The 20,268-nt window shown below is 37.4% G+C and overlaps 1 protein-coding gene across 1 annotated transcript in view; it reads left to right on the forward strand.

Moving 5' to 3' along the window:
- The window catches only part of CTNND2 (catenin delta 2), a 667,983-nt gene that overhangs the window by 823 nt on the left and 646,892 nt on the right, over positions 1-20,268 (forward strand).

Consider the following 20,268-nt stretch of genomic DNA (forward strand, 5'->3'; position numbering starts at 1 on the left):
TTTCTATTTCATGGTTCAGTGTGATATGATTTTTAGAGCCGATCACTTGTGGAAATTCCAGCATATCTTTGTTAGGATTACAAGCATATGTTTCTATCCTAGAAGCAACTGTTTTCAGGAGTATTAGCAAGATAAGGAAAATGCTTTATTAGAATACTCTTCACTTAAATAAGGACCTGTGGTTTTGATGCTTATTGATTGTGCTTGTAAGTCCTGAAGAGTTTGATATTTGAAGTTACAGCTGAAGTTTGACAAAAATGAAAGTGATTGTTTTTTTCTCTTTGAAGTTCTCAGTAAGATCTTATTAGAGGATGAATTTTAAATGCTTATTTAAGTGCACAATATTAAGTTAGTAGCAGAATTATTACTAATATACTAGTAAACAATAGATCTTAATAGAGGCAGCAGTTTTAAATATGGAACATTTATTTCTTAAGTGAAAGAATGACTCCCAAATAGGACTAAACCACATTTGCTCTTAAAGAAGAGACTGCTCTTGTCATGACAGAAAATATTATACTAAGAAAAACGTATTTCTGACCTTTCCAACCAGGACACGGTGGTAAAAGTATTTTCTCTCATATGAATAGGAAGTTTCCATGCAGGACAGGTAAGTAGTCCTCTGCTCACACACTGCAAAACCACCACAACCCTTTGGCTAAATGACTCCTTGGTAGTTAGGCTCACCTGGAAAGAAGTCTGAATGCAGCATGAAAGACTGAAACAATTTCTTCTATCCCCTTGAGGTGTACTAACTTTGTGTAGTGAATGGGTTGTAAAAACAGATTGCCTGACCAGATTGTCTGGCATTATGCTGGACAAAATTTAACTTCAATAATATTGAAAAGGAAATATGGTATGTGTTTGTATGTAAACCAGTTGACACGTTAATAGATATTTTTCTTATATAAACTGCCAGTTTAGTCTTGAACTAAGAAACAAAGAAACATTTCATTATCTATGAGAGCAAGCATTTTATATTTGTTTAAATTGCTCTTGGCATGATAACTTCTAGTGCATCCTACTGGCTCTTAATCTGCCTATTGTACTTTGCAAAATTCTATTATAGTAATAAGCAATAACTTCAAGAAACATAAAGCATGGAACAGAACATATTATCTTGTCCTTTTGGTTGCTACCTATTTTATTGAAACTTCTGAAAAAAAAAAAAAACCCCAAAACAAACATACAAAAAAAATTATACCCAGTCTAAATTCCCCCAAGAAACCCCCTAGGTTTCTAATGAAACTTTAAAACTTTGTACTTCTCATTGTACTTCTCAGAGCTGCCAAAATGGTGTTAACTTTCTAAAATTCATATATAAAATAACCATGTTTGATGTCACATTTTGTTTTGGTTTATTGTGTTAATCATAATAATTCTACTATATAATAAACTATTATTTTCCACTTGTTTTAATTAATTACAAGAAGCCACAAATATGTCGAGTTTGACTTGTAGTATCCAAAATCAAAAACATCTGAGACTCAAAGGGGCTTTACATGAAACATTCTGTAGGGAGGTATTTTACATTTTCCCCTCCTATGTTTTTGATGTTTTCATCTTCCACTCTTTTTTCCTTGCCAAATTTACAATTGATTTCTTCATCTCCCAAAAATCTTCAGAGTACAGCAACCTTCATTTGGTCAAGGTAATTAATTTTGGAAAATGATAATGTAACTTAAATTTGCCTGCTTAATGTAACATAAACATCTTTTTTCAGACATGATTACATACATTCTCCAACTTTTATTCAATTAGGTAGCCAAATATTCCTTTAAGGCTGAACTTTTGAAGGGAGCCAAATGAAATAAACAGGTAATGTAAATGTATATTCTGATGGAATTCTTGATTGTTTTAAATCCACTGAATAAGACTTAACCCTTACACATTCATTTATATCAGATTTATATGAGATAGTTTCATTCAAATTACTAAAATGCTTGGGAAAGTAATTAGAAATAAGTTTCAGTCTGGTGGTAGAAAATTGCTGTACCTTTTAGCTCCACTAGGATGATCATAGATTGTAATCTTCATCCTGTAAAAGTATATGCTTTCCATCAGAACCAGCAAGCAGTTTGGAAAGGTGACTAGCAAGGATGGTCTGAGAGGTAACTCAAGGCTCCAGACAATGAGTTTCAAGGTATTTTAATTCCTGCTTCCCAGGAGAGTTCTACAATTTTTGAAGCTGAGTATCTGAAAGGCAAGAAAACATGCACTGGATGTTATAAGCAGAACATGTGAACTTTTTAGTTTTTCTTTACAGTTTTACCCCAAAATTCTGAAATTCATGAATTTATGTGTTTCTAGCTATCTGATCTGTGTGTGGCTTTGTGTTGTGGTTTTTTGTTGTTGTTGTTTTGGGGTTTTTTTTAATATATACATTATTTTAGATTTATGTGAACAAAGAGTGTAACTTTTCTGAGGATGGCATAAATTAATCAAATCCTGGCATGTTGACTGGATAGCAATCAGTTTCTTTGAAAGCAAGTTGTTGTTCCAGTCAAATTTACTTGCTCAAAAATAATACCTCATCTTGGCTAGAGGTTGACTGTTGCATTACCTGTTTGGCATATGGGAAGGCAAAAGCTTTTTCATGCTCTTTTTTTTGCGTGAAAAATGTCATGACATTAGATATGGATGTTCATATTCAGTGAAAAGCAGAGTGAGAAGGCAGAAGGCTAGGTCAGAGAATGGTTATCTAAGGAAATAACAAGGTTTTCGGCAATGGAAATGCCTCGGGATTAAACATGTAAATCTTGCCTGTACAAACCTTGTTGTTGTTGTGTACACCAGAATTTGTAGAGTTAGTTCTTTAAATAAGCAGATACTTGGAGGCATTCATAACACCATCACTTTCTCAGATTTCTTATGCCAGCCAAGCTTCAGGACAACTTTTGAACATGCCTAATGCACCATCTAGTTTGTGCATGGTGTGATACTACAGTAGGTGAGATTCTGTGTGATCAAGAAATTGAAGTTTCATGGAAAGTTGGAGTTGAGGCTCCTAAAAAGTGTAGGCACTAAATACAGAGTAGTATATCTAGTGAATTCTTACAAATCAAAATCTAGGTTAGTCTGTGAGCATTTTAAAAATGTTAACAAAATGATTAATCGTATTTGATACTTTCTGAGTACTTCTGATAAAGCACCTGTACCCTTGATCACCACATGATGGTAACCTGAACCTTCAGTTCAGTGCCTAACCTCGTCTGACCTAGTGTGCTTAGAAATGCAGTGACTAGAACAAAAAAGTTCTGGGTATTTTAAAAAGTTTGTGTTTTAATGAAGGAGGTTGCCAGTAATTGACGAGTCGTGGAATTCTTGCTGAAAATGGTTTTGAAGCCTGAGTTACAAGAATAATGCAATTTTATATGTGGATTTCCACTGCAATGCTGATGTATGTCATCTGATGGTACAGGGCGAAACTTGGAAGTGTGATTGTGCATCTCTTCTTTATAAATGTCAAAAATATAGAATATATTCTCAAAATTTTCATTACAATTAAAGAAACAGAAGGCTGTTGGCTTCTGGTTTTTTTTACTTCTGACATTTAACTGTGTTAACCTTCCCAACAGAAGGATTTTGAGTAACAGGCTTGGCAGTCCTGCTTACAAATCACTAGGTTAATTCCAGATGCTTCTCAACTATGTGTAATTTTCAGACCATAAAGTTTGGCCCATTCTAGGGGAAAAAAGGGGACTGTAGTCTCCCACAGACCTCAAAGATTGACTACTACATATACATTCGTTTTACTGATAGCTTACAGCATCCTATAGTTGAATGCGTGGGAGACAGGCAACACCAATTTCTCTTTTTCTGCCATAAAAAACATGATAGTCCCTTACAGATTTTATAGATTTACTAGTATGTATTTTTGGTTGAAAGTATTTCTGACAAGCTTGGCAGCTTATTGCACTTATTTTTCACTTCTGACTTCTATTGCCTTTACCAAGAACAAGTAAATTATTGCACAGAGCCTCAGGAGTCTTGGGGGACTCTGACTTTAATCTCTTCAAAGAAGAATGGACAGGTTGAGCTTAATTAGAAACATGCATGTCTAATCAAAGGGTAAATTTAGAATCGGAAGTTCTAAGAACTGGCATTAAAAGCAGACCCATGATGTCAAAAAAATCTTTAGTGTTGTGAAGCCATGCTATATTTGTGAAGCATAATGCACTATTCTGATAAGCAATTATTTAATACTCTCAGGTAAGTAGGCCTTCCTAATATGTGTCATTACATAGTTTTTTCAATAAAAAAAAAAACCCAAAGCATGCAATTCTGGTCAAATTATGAAAGTTCATTAGCCCCTGAGTGTTTCCACTGGGATCCTGTGCACTTAATTCTCAATGCAGACTTTCATAATGAGCACCCTAAGGATAGCTGATACTCCTCATTTCAGAAAGGCACAACATTTCCTTGTATTCCAAGTATCTTATGTAGCATAGATCTCTTCAACACATTCTATATGTGGATGAAGTGGAAAGCTGTGGTGTAAAATGTAACCTTCACATTTCTTCTTCGCCTTTCTTGAGGTTGAGTTTTGGTTAGCTGGCTTACATATTCCCTCTCTATAAATACCTTAAAAGTAAAAGTAGCCAAGAGTAATCTGCTTATTAATTCTTTCTTTCCTATCCCTAAGTCTTGGAGATAGAGTGCATGTATAGGTCTTGCTGTTTTGTTTTGCTTTGTTTTCTGTTTTTTTGCCAGTCAGTCTGAAGAGATGTGATTTTTTTTGTAATGAGTAGTAAATATTTCTTCTATTTCATATGTATTAGAATAAGTAGAATTAGTATTTGAATTCAGCAGAGGAGACATCTGTTTTTGTGTGGTAAAAACAGAATTCCAGGTTTTGATCATGTTTTATGACTTCAATTTTGCTTAGAGTGGATAAAAATTTACACAGATATGTAAAGTAATTTAGTTTGAATAAATTTTGTATTTAATAGTACTGTACAGAGTAAAATTTATGTACTTAATAATTTTCTTTTTTTTCATGAGCAAGTGCAACACTAGTATTTGAGGAATTTTCTATACCTGACAGGGACAGTTAAGTGCAACATAAACTTGACCTACTCTTAGGATTTTGGGACACCTTGGATTTTTGAGACTTGGCATGTCTCACCTCCTGAATATGCTGGTGTCATTTCACTGGAAAGCTGGCTGAGCAAAGCCACTTCAAAGAACCTGATTTTCCTGTTTGTGTGTGGAGTTCCTACTTAGAGGAGAACTGGTCAGTGAGGGGGAGCAGGGTTTCCTTCACAGCTGTGCTCTGCCCACTGAAGTCCTCAGGCTGACATTGCTGATGGATTACTCTACCTGAGACTCTCTCAGCAGTCTCCCCTTTAAAGATATCCAGGGAGGAACTAGTTGGCTTTTGATCAGTGATGATGAAAATATTTCAGGTCCCCAAATGACAGATTGTTGGTGATCTATTGACAGAACAGACTTGGAGCAATGATGTTTGTCAAGGAGCCAAAGAGTCTGAAATATAAATTGCTTTTACATTTTGGGGTTTGTTTCCTTTTTATTTGGAGTTTTTTGTTTGTTTTTCCTGTACATAATGTCCAAAGCAAAGAAGATCTGAGATACTGGTTGTAGCAGACCAAAAAAAGGCTGGATGAGAATTTGGGGACCGGGAGGCAGACTGGAAGGCATAATTGCCATGTTGTCATGTTGTCAATGGAAAGATGCTAATTCAATCTCTTAACATAGGTAGTTGATTCAGTCTGATGATTCTAGCAAGTACTTTTAGGAATACATTTTTGGGAGTGTTTTATTAAAAGCGCATCAGTTCTAACATAACACCTCGCACAGATATGCAAAATAGAGTTTAAACATGTTTACGAAATGCACGCATGCATATGTTCTGCTTTTCTGCTATAAACACATATGGAATTAGTTGCATCTCTGTCAAATGTAAAAATTCCTCTCTTGCATGCACATTACATAACTTGTATATTCGTTTCAAAAGGAATGTAATGTTGTAATCTCCCCCAGGGAAAACCCAGTTATACTCTCGTTGAATTTGGTAACAGAAATCCAACTGATTCCATGGGACCCCTGTGTTTTACTAGATGTCCTCTAGTAAAAATATTCTTTTTCTATTTATTCAGCCTTCTTTCACTTGACTCTTTAGTAATTCCACAAGATGCTGGTCATGAAATAGCTGATGTGAGCTTTTCCAGTGGCTTTTTTTTTGTGATTTTTGGTTTGGTCTTTTTGCTGATTGGTTTATTGGTTGAGCTTTTTTTTTGGTGGAGGTTTTGTTGTGGTTATTTTTTTTTAAGAGAATTACAGTTATTACACTGTTATCATAAAACAGGCAGGGCAAGTAAACTCAGTAGTAGTTAATAGGTTTTTATACTGTTTGGTCAATATATGAGTTACAGAGAGGGGTAGAAATGGTGGAGAATACTGTCAGAATGTCAGAATACTATCTTGTTTGGATACTTTATCTTACTGAAAGATTCTTCCTGACCTGTAAAACGATATAGTTCTGGAAGTATAAGGTTTGTTTACCTGGTAGTGTAGTATGCCTGTCATCAAATGGAATTTCTCCCTAGGAAGTTGTACACACCTCCTAAAACAAGTAAGCGACTGAGTTTATGGAAATATGCGTTCTTGGAAATAAAGCAATTTATCCTTCCCTTCTGCTGTTTTAAAATTCACTTTTTCATAAGGTTTTTAGCATGCCTCCAGTAAAATTCGTAATAAGGAAGCAAGGACTCCTGATTTTTGAAGGGCTTAATATTCTCATCATAACATTCAAGTATCCATGTTTTTCAAATACTTTTCTAATAAATCTTTACTTAAATGTGGTCTTTTGGTTCCACTTCAGCTTAATAACTAAATAGTATTGGCAGGTGGCCAAAAATAAGAGGGGTTTTTTTGTCACATGGTTTTGTTTAGGAGTGTGTAATTTGCATATACTATGCAATTCATTAATGTTCTTCCTAAACAAAAGAGAATGAGTGCTGAGTACTAAAAAGATGAGTTGACCAGGAGGAACAGGACAAATGGAAAAGTGACAGAGTCTTGAAATGCAGATGTATAGCAGCACTTCAGAAATAAATGTTTTATCAAAAATCTGGTATTGTGAATTACATTACAAGTCTCTAACTCGTTCACATCAACTACAATAAGTAGCACGCTTAAGGGAACAGGATGCAAAAATAAAATCTCTACCATACTTCCTAAGAACATAACAGGAAATTTACAGAGTTCAAATTCTCTCTCATTTTTATTTTAAAACTTTTATTTGAATAACAATATCCCACAGATAAATACATGTGCATTCAAGCAGCATGGAGAAGAATGATTATTTCTGATTGTGTTATCAGTATCCAAAGCTTGCACTTCCATCCATAATCTGTGGAAGGAAAGGTCTAGAGACTTGCAATTGATTTCACAATACCAGGTTTTAGATACAAAATGCATTTCAGAGGCAGAGTTCTACATCTGCATTTCACAGGAACATTTGAAGAAAGGAAGGCCAGCACAAAGCTTTTTCCTTTTTGCACATGAATCATTCTAGAGCTCCTTCAAAAAGGTGACTTACCTTGCTGAATGAATTTATAGAATATTGTGCAATATTTTGGTGTTTTAATCTTCACATTTTTCATACATATGTAGAAGAGAAGAATGAAAAGGACTTGCAATTTAGAGTCTGAGCATTTATACATCCAAGACTTCTGAAGTTTGAAGATATATGCAGAGCTTTTAATAGTACCTAAACATGACATTCAAATATTATCCAAAACATAACAGACATATAAAACAATACTTTCTATCTCTTTATTATTAATTTCTGCCAGGCATTCTTCCTCTTTTGGACAACTTTTTTTATTTGGTTGTCTTGAAACAATCATTAATGTGTTAAATAGAATATCATGGAAATTGCTGTGGCCTTGTGAATCCCGTTCTGGCCTTTTTTTTTTACTATTTTAATAAGCTCTACAGCTTATGATACTACTTTACTCCTGAAATAATTTTATGGTACAAAAAGATAGTGTGAAGGGCCCGAAGTTGCTACTTCTAGGTATAGGCTAGCTCACAGTGGAAGCCTCAGGAGACTCTTGCCTATTTGCAGGAGTTTGTTGTTTCAAACTTTCTTACCATTCTGCCTGCAGGAAACCAAACTTCTCAGTGTGTGAGTGGAAGTGTATTTACTTCTTATTGATACTGAATTTCAGTAGGTTTATTTTGTTTTGGAAATGGACCTTAACCCTAAATTAGAACAGGACCTTGAAGCTAGCTGTAAATATCCCAGTGTTTCCCACGTTGAAATACAGAGTGAGCTCAACACTCCTGAGTCTATCGATGATTCTACAGTAACAAACAGAACCACAGACTGGACTGTGCTCCAGCACTTTCTGCCTCTGCAGAGTGGTGTGTAGCCAATTCCCTCCCAGGGCATGTTCAGAAAATTCTGTACTGTAGCTTCATTAACTGCATCATGGATGAGAGACCATATGCAAGAATGCAGATGGAGTAACAGACTGGAATCATCTAAGCAATCAAACATAGTGGTGGCTCTTTATTTTGTATTACATCAGTGTTTTGACAACCGTACTTAGATCACAGCCCTGTTGAACCTGTGCTGTCCAAAACATACTCACAGATGGTCCTTGTGCTGAAAAGTTCAAAAACCTATCTAACAAGACTGCTGAAGGGAAAACAAGTCAAGAGAGGCTGAAAATAGGTCAGGAACAAACATGAAAATAGGATCCTGGTTGCTCATGTACTCTGTCTCCTAGAGCGTGAAGCCCTTTCCATGTTGCTTAAGCAAAATGCTCTTGCTACACTACTCTCTGGGCATGGGTGGCATAACAGTTAACTTTTGCTTGACTTCAACTGGTTTTTTTTTTCAAAACAAGTAATAATATATTTTATGTGATGCAAGAGGTTTTTTTCCAAAACAGAAAATGTTGTTAGTGAACTTTTATTATGTCTTCAAGAAAATGAAAATAAGTAAAAAAAGAGTAATTTGGAGGGGTGTAAACAAGGTGTGTGGGGGGAGTAAACTGTACTAGATTCCTTCTCTGTGAGAATTTTAAAAAACAAAACTAGAACTTGCTTTTGCAAGAACAATGAAGTCTCAGAATGCATCAGCAAATACCCTGCTGCTGGTCCCTCACTACACTCCAACTTCTATTGTATTAACATAGAGTGTGTAAGGAATGGCATTATACTCATTTATAGGCAAGAGTTGCTATTGTTTCATTATGTACTAAGAGAGTAGTGGACCGACAACTTCTGCTCAAGCTTTGATGTGGTACCAATAGTAATCTTTTCAGTCTTTTGCTGTTTCAAGCAAAAAGGAGTCATTTCAGAGCAGGAAGATGAGGGACAAGTGCTTGAATTCCTTATATCTATAGGATTTCTTCTTTTAATAAGGGTCAAGTTGATGTTGGAGTAATTAGAGATTGTTTCGGCAAAATAACTATTATAAGTAAGCCGTACAATATTGAAACAACCTTTCAGTATTTTTTTCACTTTCATAAAACAATAAAACTATTTGAATATTTGTCTGAAAATATCTCAGTGATTTTAAGATGGTTTCTGTCAAGTGGTCTTTTCTGATGCAGTATTTCTTGGTGTTCATTGTGTAAGGAGAAATAAACAAATAAAATACAAAAGAAACAAAAAAGAAAGAGAAGGGAAGAGGGCCAAGGTGGCTGAGCACTCTAGGCTTTGGCTCAGTAAATCGGAAGGTAACCATAGATTTTTTCTTTGTAATTGTTTTATTAGGTAAAAGTTACCTTTATCACTTAATGAGTTTTAAATAAAGTAAAATATCTCAACAAATATAGGTAATGACTTTGATGGCAAGAGTATATAATGGTTTAGGACATACTATAGATTGTGTTTATTGTTCTGGAATATTTTACAGGTAGCAATATAATGCAGTCTCAAAAACCATAATTAATGCAATATTAATTTGAAAAAGAAAATGTGTTAAACCTAACAAATTCTATGAAACTTTAGTTATAGCTTTTGTACCTGCTACTCTTCCAGTTAAAGTAATAATTAAAGAAGGTTTGTTGAGCAAAATTAATTTAATTTATAGGGAAAATCTAATTTGCTCTACTCTGATCCATTTATATACTTGTAGTCAGCCTTGATAGCATGGTCTATTGAAATTCACAGTGAATTTTAGAACATCTGCCTTCTAATTATTCTAAATATCACTATCCTAAAAGCATGTACATAAGGCAATTACTCCTTATGGTTTTATACATTTCTATTCTATGAGGTGCTCAAAGCATGTCTTTGTATTTCTTATCCATTGTTCCTCTAGGTTGTCAGATTACAATCAGCAAGGCTTGTGGAGTTAACAAACCACTCACACCTTAAAAGGGTAACTACAGCACGAACGACAACCGTGTTTCCTACAGATATAATCTGATGAGAGAAAATTCAGTTTAAAACCCATGGTTCTAGGAGATAAGTTTGTTTACCCATGTGTGTGAATATAGCAGAGTACATTACCTCCTTTATCCATGGTACAGGTGTTTTTTATGTACTCAGAGAATGGCTAGACTTCGAACATTTTTCTTTTTCTACTTCCAATAGACAGTTCCACAGTTCAGCATCTTTTCCTGACATCACTTGGTCTCCTCTCATAAGCTTTGCTCTAGGCTTTATTTCCTGTGTTTTCAGCTACTAGCTAGCTTGGTTTGGATACTGCCTTTTCCTGAGTTAGGGCACAGGCTGCTGTTAGTGACAGAAAACCTGAGCTCACTTATCATGACTGTGATAACGCAAACTTCTTTGGCATCTCATTATTTATCTGTGACTATCAAACTGTCTCAGGGTGTTTCCAGTAGGGCCTTTCCTTTTATTCTGGTGTGGACTCTGTTACAAATGCCAGAACATATCTGGTTGAATGCTAATAAACAGCTGATTTGGACTTCAGAATTATCTTCTAGGCAGTAGTTTCTTCCAGCAACAGGAAGTGATCTCTCTTTCTCATGCATTTCTACCATATTTGCTCACTGAAGAGTGGAGGAGTTTATACTGATCCTCTTTATCATGGCACCTGCCCATCATCTACTTTAAAAATTCTACTTATGTACTGATTGTATGGGATTTAAAATCTTTAATAATTATCTTTGAAAGGTCATGGCTATCATGAGAAGTTCCTGAGGACTGGAGGAAAGCAGACATCATCCCTGCTGTCAAGAAGGATGATCTGGAGAACTACAGGCAAGTCAGCCCCACCTCAGTCCTTGGGAAGGTGATGGAGAAAATCCTCCTGGAAAACACTTTCCAAGCATGTGAAGGACAAGAAGGTGATTGGGAGTAGTCATAATTGATTTATGAAAGAGAAGACAAACTTTACCAGCCTGATGGCCTTCCATGGTGAGATATGATGACCATGGGGGATGAAGAGCAACAAGTATCATTTATTTTGAGTTTATGGGAGAATTTTGACATTATCCCATAATCATTCATCACTCAATCTTTTGAAGTATGGAAGAAATAAATGAAAATAAATAAATGAACAGTGACATGGGCTGAAAACTGTCAGATCTGCTGGGCCCAAGGATTGTGGCCAGCAGCATGACATCCAGCTGGAGGCCAGGCACTAATAGTATACATGAAGGGTTTCTGTTTTGTCCTGGTGTGTTGAACATCTTTGTTTCTGATCTCAGTGATGGGACACTGAGCTGTACTCAGCAAGTTTGCAGCTGATGCAAAACTCAGAAGAGTGGCTGATACACCAGAGGCTTGTGCTGCTGTTCAGAAACATGTTACCTAGTTGGAGAAAAGAGAAGAAGGAAGCCTTGTGAAATTCAATGAAGGCACAATGCCAAGTTTTACACCTGGGTTGGAATAATCTCTTGTACCAGTTATATTCTGACTGGAAAGCAGCTTTGCAGGGAAAGATCTGAAGTTCCTGGTAGATGGCATCAGTGTGCTGTCATGGCAGAAAAGATACAACTTCCTTGACTTCAGAGGGAAGTGACTTTTTTGTTCTATGTGTTGCCAATGAAACCATGGCTGGACAACTATGCATGGTTCTGCTGTATTTCATAATTCACATTCTTTGACTTAAGAGAGACATCTCCATTGTCTCAAAGAAATTAAAATATTAATGAATTTTAATATCAGTTTAACTGTTACTTAATACTGAACAAAGAACAAAGCTTTAAACCAGGAATGGAAGCTGTTTAGGACCATGGAAGAATTTTCGGTATGGGCCTCATGTGTTTCCACTGATGCTTGCTTTTAACACAGTAGACAACTGGTTTCTCTGCAAATGGGAATCTGTGTGTGGTCTTCAGATTGTTCATTGAATGTGGTGGTCATCCTGAGGATGTCACTTGTGTTAGTTACCATGGCTTTTTTCTTGACAGGCAGATGGAAAGGAAATATCCTAATACTTCCTGAAGACTTAGACATTTCAGGATGTAAAGGAGCTTTGTATGATTTCCAGTACAGCCCAAAAGACTGCAGTAAGTGTGCCTGTGCAGCACCATTCAGCTTTGTCCGAGACTGCGTTTTCTACATTCAAGAGCTAGTCACCTGAAATTCAGGATTCACAGTAGCTAGAGCTGTGTCCCTTAGGAGCCATCAGCAGGATATTTCAAGAGTCTCATTACATTTTTTGCTGAAGCAGATGCTGTATGATTTTTGTTAACATTGGTCTTCATTTCATTTCACCAGCCACTGATAACGGCAGTCTAATTCAAATAAAGTGATAAGTATATTTCAAATTAGTCTGATACTGGAACTGGAAAAATATATTTATAGAATCATAGAAAATGCACATGCTACATTGGAAGAGACCTCTGAGAATCATCAAGTTCAACTCCTGGCCCTGTACAGGACACCACAAGGATCACACCGTATTCCTGAGAGCATTTCCCTTATGCTTCTTGAACTGACTGGCTTGGTGCTGTGACCACTTCCCTGGGGAGGTTTTCCAGTGCTCATCAGGATGAAAAACTTTCTCCTGATATCCAACCTCAATCTCCCCTGACTCAGTTTCATGCTATTTCCTTGAGTTTTATCACTGGTTACAAGAGTGAAGATGTTGGTACCTGCTTCCCTTTCTTGCACTTCTACCACTCATGAGGAAGCTGTAACTGCAGTGAGGTGTCCCCTCAGTCTCCTCTTCTCCAGGCTGAACAGACCAAGTGGCTTCAACTGCTCCTTATACAGCTTCCCCTCCAGACCCTTCACCATCCTTGTGGCTGTCTTTTGGATGCTCTATAACAGCTTAATGCCTTTCTTATATTGTAGCCCCCACCACAGCACTTGGTGAAGCTGTTCCAGAGCAGAGCAGGACAATCCCCTCCCTTCCCAGCTGTGATGCTGTGCCTGATGCACCCCAGGACAGGGTTGGCTTTCCTGGCTGTCAGGGCGCTGCTGGGTCATGGCCAACTTGCCATGGACCAGGACCCCAGGGCCCTTTCCACAGCAGTGCTTTCCAGCCTCTCATTTCCATTCTGTATGTCTGTACGTCCAAAGTTGTCCTATCCCAGAGGCAGAACCCAGCACATTTCCTTGTTGAACTTCATCTGGTTGGTGACTGCCCCGTCCCCTGATTTTTTAAGGTGTCACTGCAGGGCTTCCCTGCCTGCAAGGGAGTCGAGAGCTCCTCACCATTTAGTGTCATCAGCAAGTTTATTTAGTATTTCTTTGATCCATCCATATCTTTAATGAATATGTTAAAAAGAACTGGATCAAGGATATATAGCATGTCTCCTTTTTTTCTTTTATTCCTAGGATACCCTGGACACCCTAATCTGTGTTCTGGGATTTTTTTTTAATTTGCTTTCTTAAGAAATTCAAGGCGAGATGTTTGCAGCAAAAGCTCTGGATTAATGGCTTGCAATTTCAAACTATTCTAAAAATAAACACTTCACAGTCAGAATTTCTGTGATATAATTGATGATGGGAAATGCTTCTTCAATATTCAGATTGCAGAATGTTTTGTTGGGATTTTTTCTTTAATAATGAAGCATCTAAAATGAGCTAATGCTTTCTGCTTTGTTTTGAGGAAGTTGTATAAATCTGCTTGAAATACCCTTTATTTTACATATAGAGTGATAACAGCAGAAAATTAATGCTTTGTTCCTGATCATATTTGTGTTGGACCTGAAGAGCATGATCTACTGAGATCTGAAAGGTAGTAGCTCATTATATAGTATAGAAAATGGCATTCTCACAGCAACTTGGTCAAAAAGTCAGAAGGCAGTTTTGCAATAGAAAGTTCTTTTCCCTTCATATTTTGTATCGACAGGATTTTGTGGAAGGTGTCTTGAAAAATGATGGCAAATTGGATTATTAATTCTGCTTTTATACATAGAATGTGAACAAAATTTAACTTCCATTTTATAAAAATATATCCATGTGACTGTAGAGGCTTGGAATATTATTTTATTTATTTTTATTTATTTTATTTAATATTATTTATATTATTATTTATTATGTTGCATAGATGGGTGTTCTACTATTTTTTGTTATCAGTCTTCTGGGTTGGTTAATTTTCTCATAAACTAAGTGAAACATTCATTTTTTAAAGACACAATTATGGGGTGATTCCCTGTGTTTTAATGGGGGACTGTTATTTGCCATCTGTTTTTATAGTTGTTCTTACAAATCCAAAAGTCCTGGGCTGATGGAATGAGATGAGCAATTTGATCACAAAGAATGAAACCCGAATTGATTTTCTGATGTATTAGCTTTGCATTCTTGCATAAACCTTTTTGTAAAAAGCTTCACTGGTTCAAGGCTTGAGTTCTGGGTCATAAGCTCTTCTAAATTTTATGCTGAGTGTCTACATTCTGGATTGTTTCTCTGCGGGAGCAAAACCTCTAGAGGGTGCCAAAAACTGGTTTTGGTTAAAGAAGCTGTTGGGTGCTGCACTACTAACACCTGAAGTGGAGAAGTACAGGTGACAGACTGGGCCCTAAAAGCTCTTCCTGCTCCCAACAATTCAGGTACCTTTAAAATCTCTACTCCTTTAAATTTGATTCTGAAGTCTTTGTACTCTGTGATAATAACATTTTTGTAGGTTTTTTTGTTGTTTTGCTTTTTTGTTGTTGTTTTGCTTTTTTTGTTTGTTTGTTTTGGGGTTTTTGGGGGGTTTTTTTGGTTTTTTTTCCCCCATACTGGGCACTAACTGTATGATTGATCAGATTGGCATTGGAACTCTTTTTTAAAAAAAAAACTTGGTTATTCTTTGTTTATTATTTTTCCAAATGTGAATAATCCATCATGTTTCTAATGTCACACAGAGCATATAGTAAGATAATTACTGTTCATTTGACCAAGGCTTCTTCTACCAGCAGGCTCTAGATGCCTACAAACTGTAGATTTTCCAATTCCTTTGTAACTCTTAATCTTGCCCTTCACCATTGCCAGGTTTTAAAAAGGCTAGCATTAAGAACACACTGCATTTTAAAGGGAAGCAAAACAAAAAACAAAACCAACCTTACTTCCCCCACCCCAAAACCCCAAAACAGAGCAGGGAGGAAGGGGAGGAGTTCAGTAGTGGAGATTGGCACACTGTAGAAGCACCAGCAGCAGATTCTCTTAAGTACAGTAAATTCACGAATATAAGCCGCACTGAGTATAAGCCGCATCACCCGGTGTTGGCAAACATTTTGTTTTTTGTCCATAAATAAGCCGCACCCGAGTATAAGCCGCTCTGTCGTTCGCAGCGAGGACCCACGTGCAACAAAGTTGCCAAATAGTAACAGAACCGTGACAGGGCGGGGTTTACTGACTCTGCTCGGGCCATGAGGGCTCGGGGCTGCCGACAGGGCTGGGTGGCCCAGCTCGGCACTGCCGCTCGGCGGGGATGCTCGGGGCCGGCCGCTGCCACCGCTGGGCTCGGTCACCTCGGCCCGGCGCTGCCACTCGGTGACGGGGGGGCACAGAGCCTGCCGGCACCTACGGCGGCGATGGGAGGCGGGGATGTAGCCTACCTGCTCCTGCGGTGGCGGCACGCGGGGACGGGAGCCCCCCGAGCCGCGGGGCCAAACGGAGAGAGCTGCCCTGCCTTCCCCCAAGCTGTGGGGCCAGCAGGAGAGAGCTGCCCGCCTTCCCCCGAGCCGCGGGGCCAAGCAGGAGAGAGCTGCCCCGCCTTCCCCCGAGCCGCAGGGCCAGCAGGAGAGAGCTGCCCCACCTTCCCCACCCCCTGTGCTGCCTGTGCAGAGAAGCTCTACCCGCTGCGCAACAGAGTATCAATTTGTAACAACCACGTAAATGCAGGGTTTTACTGGCAGGAGCTCGACTTTGCAGTTTGCACTGACTTGGTTTGCACTCCCAGGGTTGAAAATGTCAGAAAATTATTCACATATTGGCCGCACCTGAATATTAGCTGCATTCCCGGTATGGGAGCAAAATTTTGGTCAAAACAGTGCGGCTTGTATTCGTGAAATTACTGTAGTTACTTCTAATTGACTTCTTGTCATGTAGCTACAATTTAAGAGTAACTAGATCAGTTTTGTTGTGGGTTTTTTTTTTCCTAAGAAACACTGTTTTCTAGCAGTCAAACAAGTGCATGACAAAGTATTGCCAACTGAACAATGTGTCAAACTGCATCACTGCCAATCATCTGCAGCCAGGGGCAATGAGGGCACTATCAGAAGCAATTGGCTGGTAATTGCTCCTACTGCACCTTGTAAGAGACACAAAATGTGCTTTGTTTCTTGTCTCTCTCTGTATAGGTGTGCCAAAAATACCTGTTGGTGCTCATGTATTTTAAATTGAAATATTCCTTGGAATTCTCAACATCAGCCTTGCACAGAACCTCAACAGTTGTAGAGGTTATAGACAGTAATGATGTGCCTTTAAACATAAAGAAGTATATCAAAGTTGCAACTATAAGATTAAATGTTGGGGAAGAATGTTCTCAGGAGTTTTGTAGGGTTTTGGAAGCTTCTGCTATAAGATATGGTTGTTTAGGGGATTTGTATATGAACTAGGACTGTTGCCCCCATACTTCAAGGTATGAAAGATCTTTATACTTTGGTCAATACAATCAAATCTTGCTCATAATTCGTCTCAAAATTCTACTGACATCAGTAGAACTCTTTACATGAGTGAAACCAGTGGGATTTGCCCCAAATTACATTATGTCCAAAGGAATTGAATTATTTGTATGTATTAATAACATTTACAGTTCATGATTGAGAACGATATTTAGTCTACAGAAATTATTCTGCATGTAAATCAATTACATGACATGCCTAAAGAAGACCTTAAGAACATTGCAGACTTAGGAGACTGAAAAAAAATTCTCTTATAAAAAGGGTAGCACATATTCTTAAATGGAGATGCTCATTTTGAGTAGAGTGCTGAGAAAACATGGTGAAAAAATTAGCTAGATTGTCCCAGTAAAATATTGATTCATTAGCATGGCAAGGCTAGTGGGCACAATTGACAAAATCAATTGGTTTTACCAAAAAGATTTATTTATGAAGCTAGTTATGCAAGTGTAGAGAAGATCTCATTTCTGGGAAAGAGCAAAACTTGGGGATTAAGAAAAAGGTAGGAGGGATGAGTCTGTCCCAGACAAAATCACATGTTTATTGGATTAAAAATTAGTTGAACAATCTCAAAAAAGAAAAGAAAAAGGATTAAGGATTCTTGCCCTGCAGTGTAGTCAGCTGAGACACTGCAGGTGTATTGAAAGGGTCTTTCTGGAGAGAGTCATGATCTAAAAAGCACACCTGCAGAAGATGATAAAGAAGCTCAAGCTGTTTTCCTTTGCTAGATGAATTAAATTATTGCATCCTGTTAGCACCTCTTGGGAAAGTGGTTTCTGTTGGATGGCTTTTTGATTTTGTAGCAAATAAAACAATGAGATTTGGAGTTGGTGCCTAATATGAACAAATTGATTTTAGAAATGAATTTAGACTTTCAATACTTGTTGTAGTTCATCATGGAAATAAAACCATCAAATTACAGTTGTCTGGATATATTTCTTGAACGCTGTATATGTATTTAAAATATATAAATAGTCTGGTAAACTATTCTATTGTGGATATCAAACGATAGTATATTCTAGCGTTACTACTGAATTCATTACTGAGCTAATGCACTTCAGAAATTATTCTTTAAATTGTTCTCAGTTTCTCACTAGTGTTCAGTGTGCTAGTTCCATATTCTCTCCTTCCTTTTGAAAGAACACTTGAAGCTCATTTATTTATACTTTATTCACCAAAGGTAATACTACTGGTGACATTTTTGATATTGTTGCTTCTATTACTATTGGTTCTGGGATGATTCCAAGAGAACCATATGTTAAGGTAGAATAAACCCTGTTTTAATTTGTTTTCATTTCATGATGGTGAAAAGTAAGAATCTTATCAAATTTAAAATAATAAAATCTCATGTGCAGCTCTAAGGACCTGCTTCTTTCTCCATCTGAAATTAATGAACTCTTGGGTTTCCATCTTACTGTTGAAATATTCCACAAAACTAGCACCACAAGGCAAATCATAGCATTTTATTGCCTTTTCTTGCTGTTTTTAGGTTTTTACTTCTATCTACTTGTGAAAAGCACAAGGGAGACTTTGCATCAATAGGATCCTTGTTAATATACACTACAAGATACTGGCTGATTCTCTGTGTTGGTCTTTTGTTTGTCTGTCTGTTTGGTTTGAACTTTGTCTTAGGATAGTAATGGTCATAAATGTCTCCTCCAAATCTTGGCTAATTGACTTACTGCATAATAAAAGTGGGTTTTTTAGAATGCAAACTAAAAAAGTGCTAGATGGTAACAAAATTTGCAGAAGATGGAGTTGGTTTTGTCTCTACTACAGTTATTTGCTAAGCTACAGAGGTGAACTTTTTCATAGGAGTATGATGTCATCAGATATGACTGAGGAACACAGGAAGAGCCAAATTCTGTAGGGTTCTTTTTGTAGTAAATGTTTATGATAAATTTTTAAAACAAACTGCTTTGGTGAGGTAGCCTTAAAATGATGACATTCTGTTCAGAAAGAAATGCAAGCACCTCTGCATTTTTCATAAGGATTGCTCTGTGTAGTGCATTTCTGTTACAGAATCATAGAACCATTCAGGTTGGAAAAGACCGTTAAGATAATTGAGTCGGACCATCAGCCCAGCACTGTCAGACTCACCACTGACACTGTCCCCATTGGACAGCAGCACATCCAGACATCTTCTAAATACTTCTGGGGATGGTGATTCCACCACTTCTCTGCACAGCCTGTTCTGATGCTTGACAAGTCTTTCAGTGAAGAATTTTTTCCTAATATCCTGTCTAAACTTCCCATAGTGTAACTTGAGGCCATTTGCTCTTGTCCTGTTGTTAGTTACTTGGGACAAGAGGCCAACCTCCACCTGGCTACATCCTTCTTCCAGGTGGTTGTAGAGAGTGATAAGATATCCCTTGAGTCTCATTTCCTCCAGGCTAAACAACACCAGCTCCCTCAACTGCTCCTCATCAGACTTGTGCTCCAGACCCTTCAGCCTGATTGAGCTTCTTCTGGACATGCTCCATCATCTCAATGTCTTTCTCACGGAGAGGGACCCAAAACTGAACACAGGATTTGAGGAGTGCCCTCACCAGGGCAGAGTACAGAGAGTCAGTCACTGTCTTGGTCCTGATGGCCTTGTGGGCACCTTCTCTGTCATAACTCCAGAACTCATTCCTAAACCTGACTACAATCGAGACAGGCTTACTGAGTATTTTGGTTCTCAGCAATATCTGAATATCCAAATACTTTAAAAGGTATGTGCCACTTAGATTCTTAATAATATTATAAAGAACCAGAGTTATGAGGCTTACACTCTTCCATGGGTGTAGAAAACAAGTTTCCAGTTCTCTTGAAGTGTGGTTGTGCTTGGGTTTGCAATTTGAGACTAAGCATGTTTCTCCTGCAGCTATGACTTCTTATCTGACTGGCACTTCTGAAATTTAATTTAGGTTTCTCACATGTGCTAATTGAACTTTATTAATTCTAAATGCCTTAATTGTATTATGAAGAGCAAGAAAGAATTTGTTATTATTTTAAAGAGAGAGGGGGGGAAAAAGGGATTGATGTTCCTAGCTTGTTCTTCTCCAAATCTGTTGCATAAGATTGCAGTAAAAACTACAGATAGCTTTTATAAAATCCAGCTGACTACTGAGTAGCTTTTTATTTTACCAGTGTAGACACCTACGAGTTCAGCTTTCAGTCTTGAGTTTTAAAGTTCCATTTTTCCAAACCTTGATGTATTACTTAGTATACCACAGTTTATTTGTTCTTAATGATAGATAATTAAGGGTAA

The sequence above is a fragment of the Catharus ustulatus genome, chromosome 1 (genome assembly GCF_009819885.2).
Source record: "Catharus ustulatus isolate bCatUst1 chromosome 1, bCatUst1.pri.v2, whole genome shotgun sequence".
In the NCBI taxonomy this organism is placed as follows: Eukaryota; Metazoa; Chordata; class Aves; order Passeriformes; family Turdidae; genus Catharus; species Catharus ustulatus.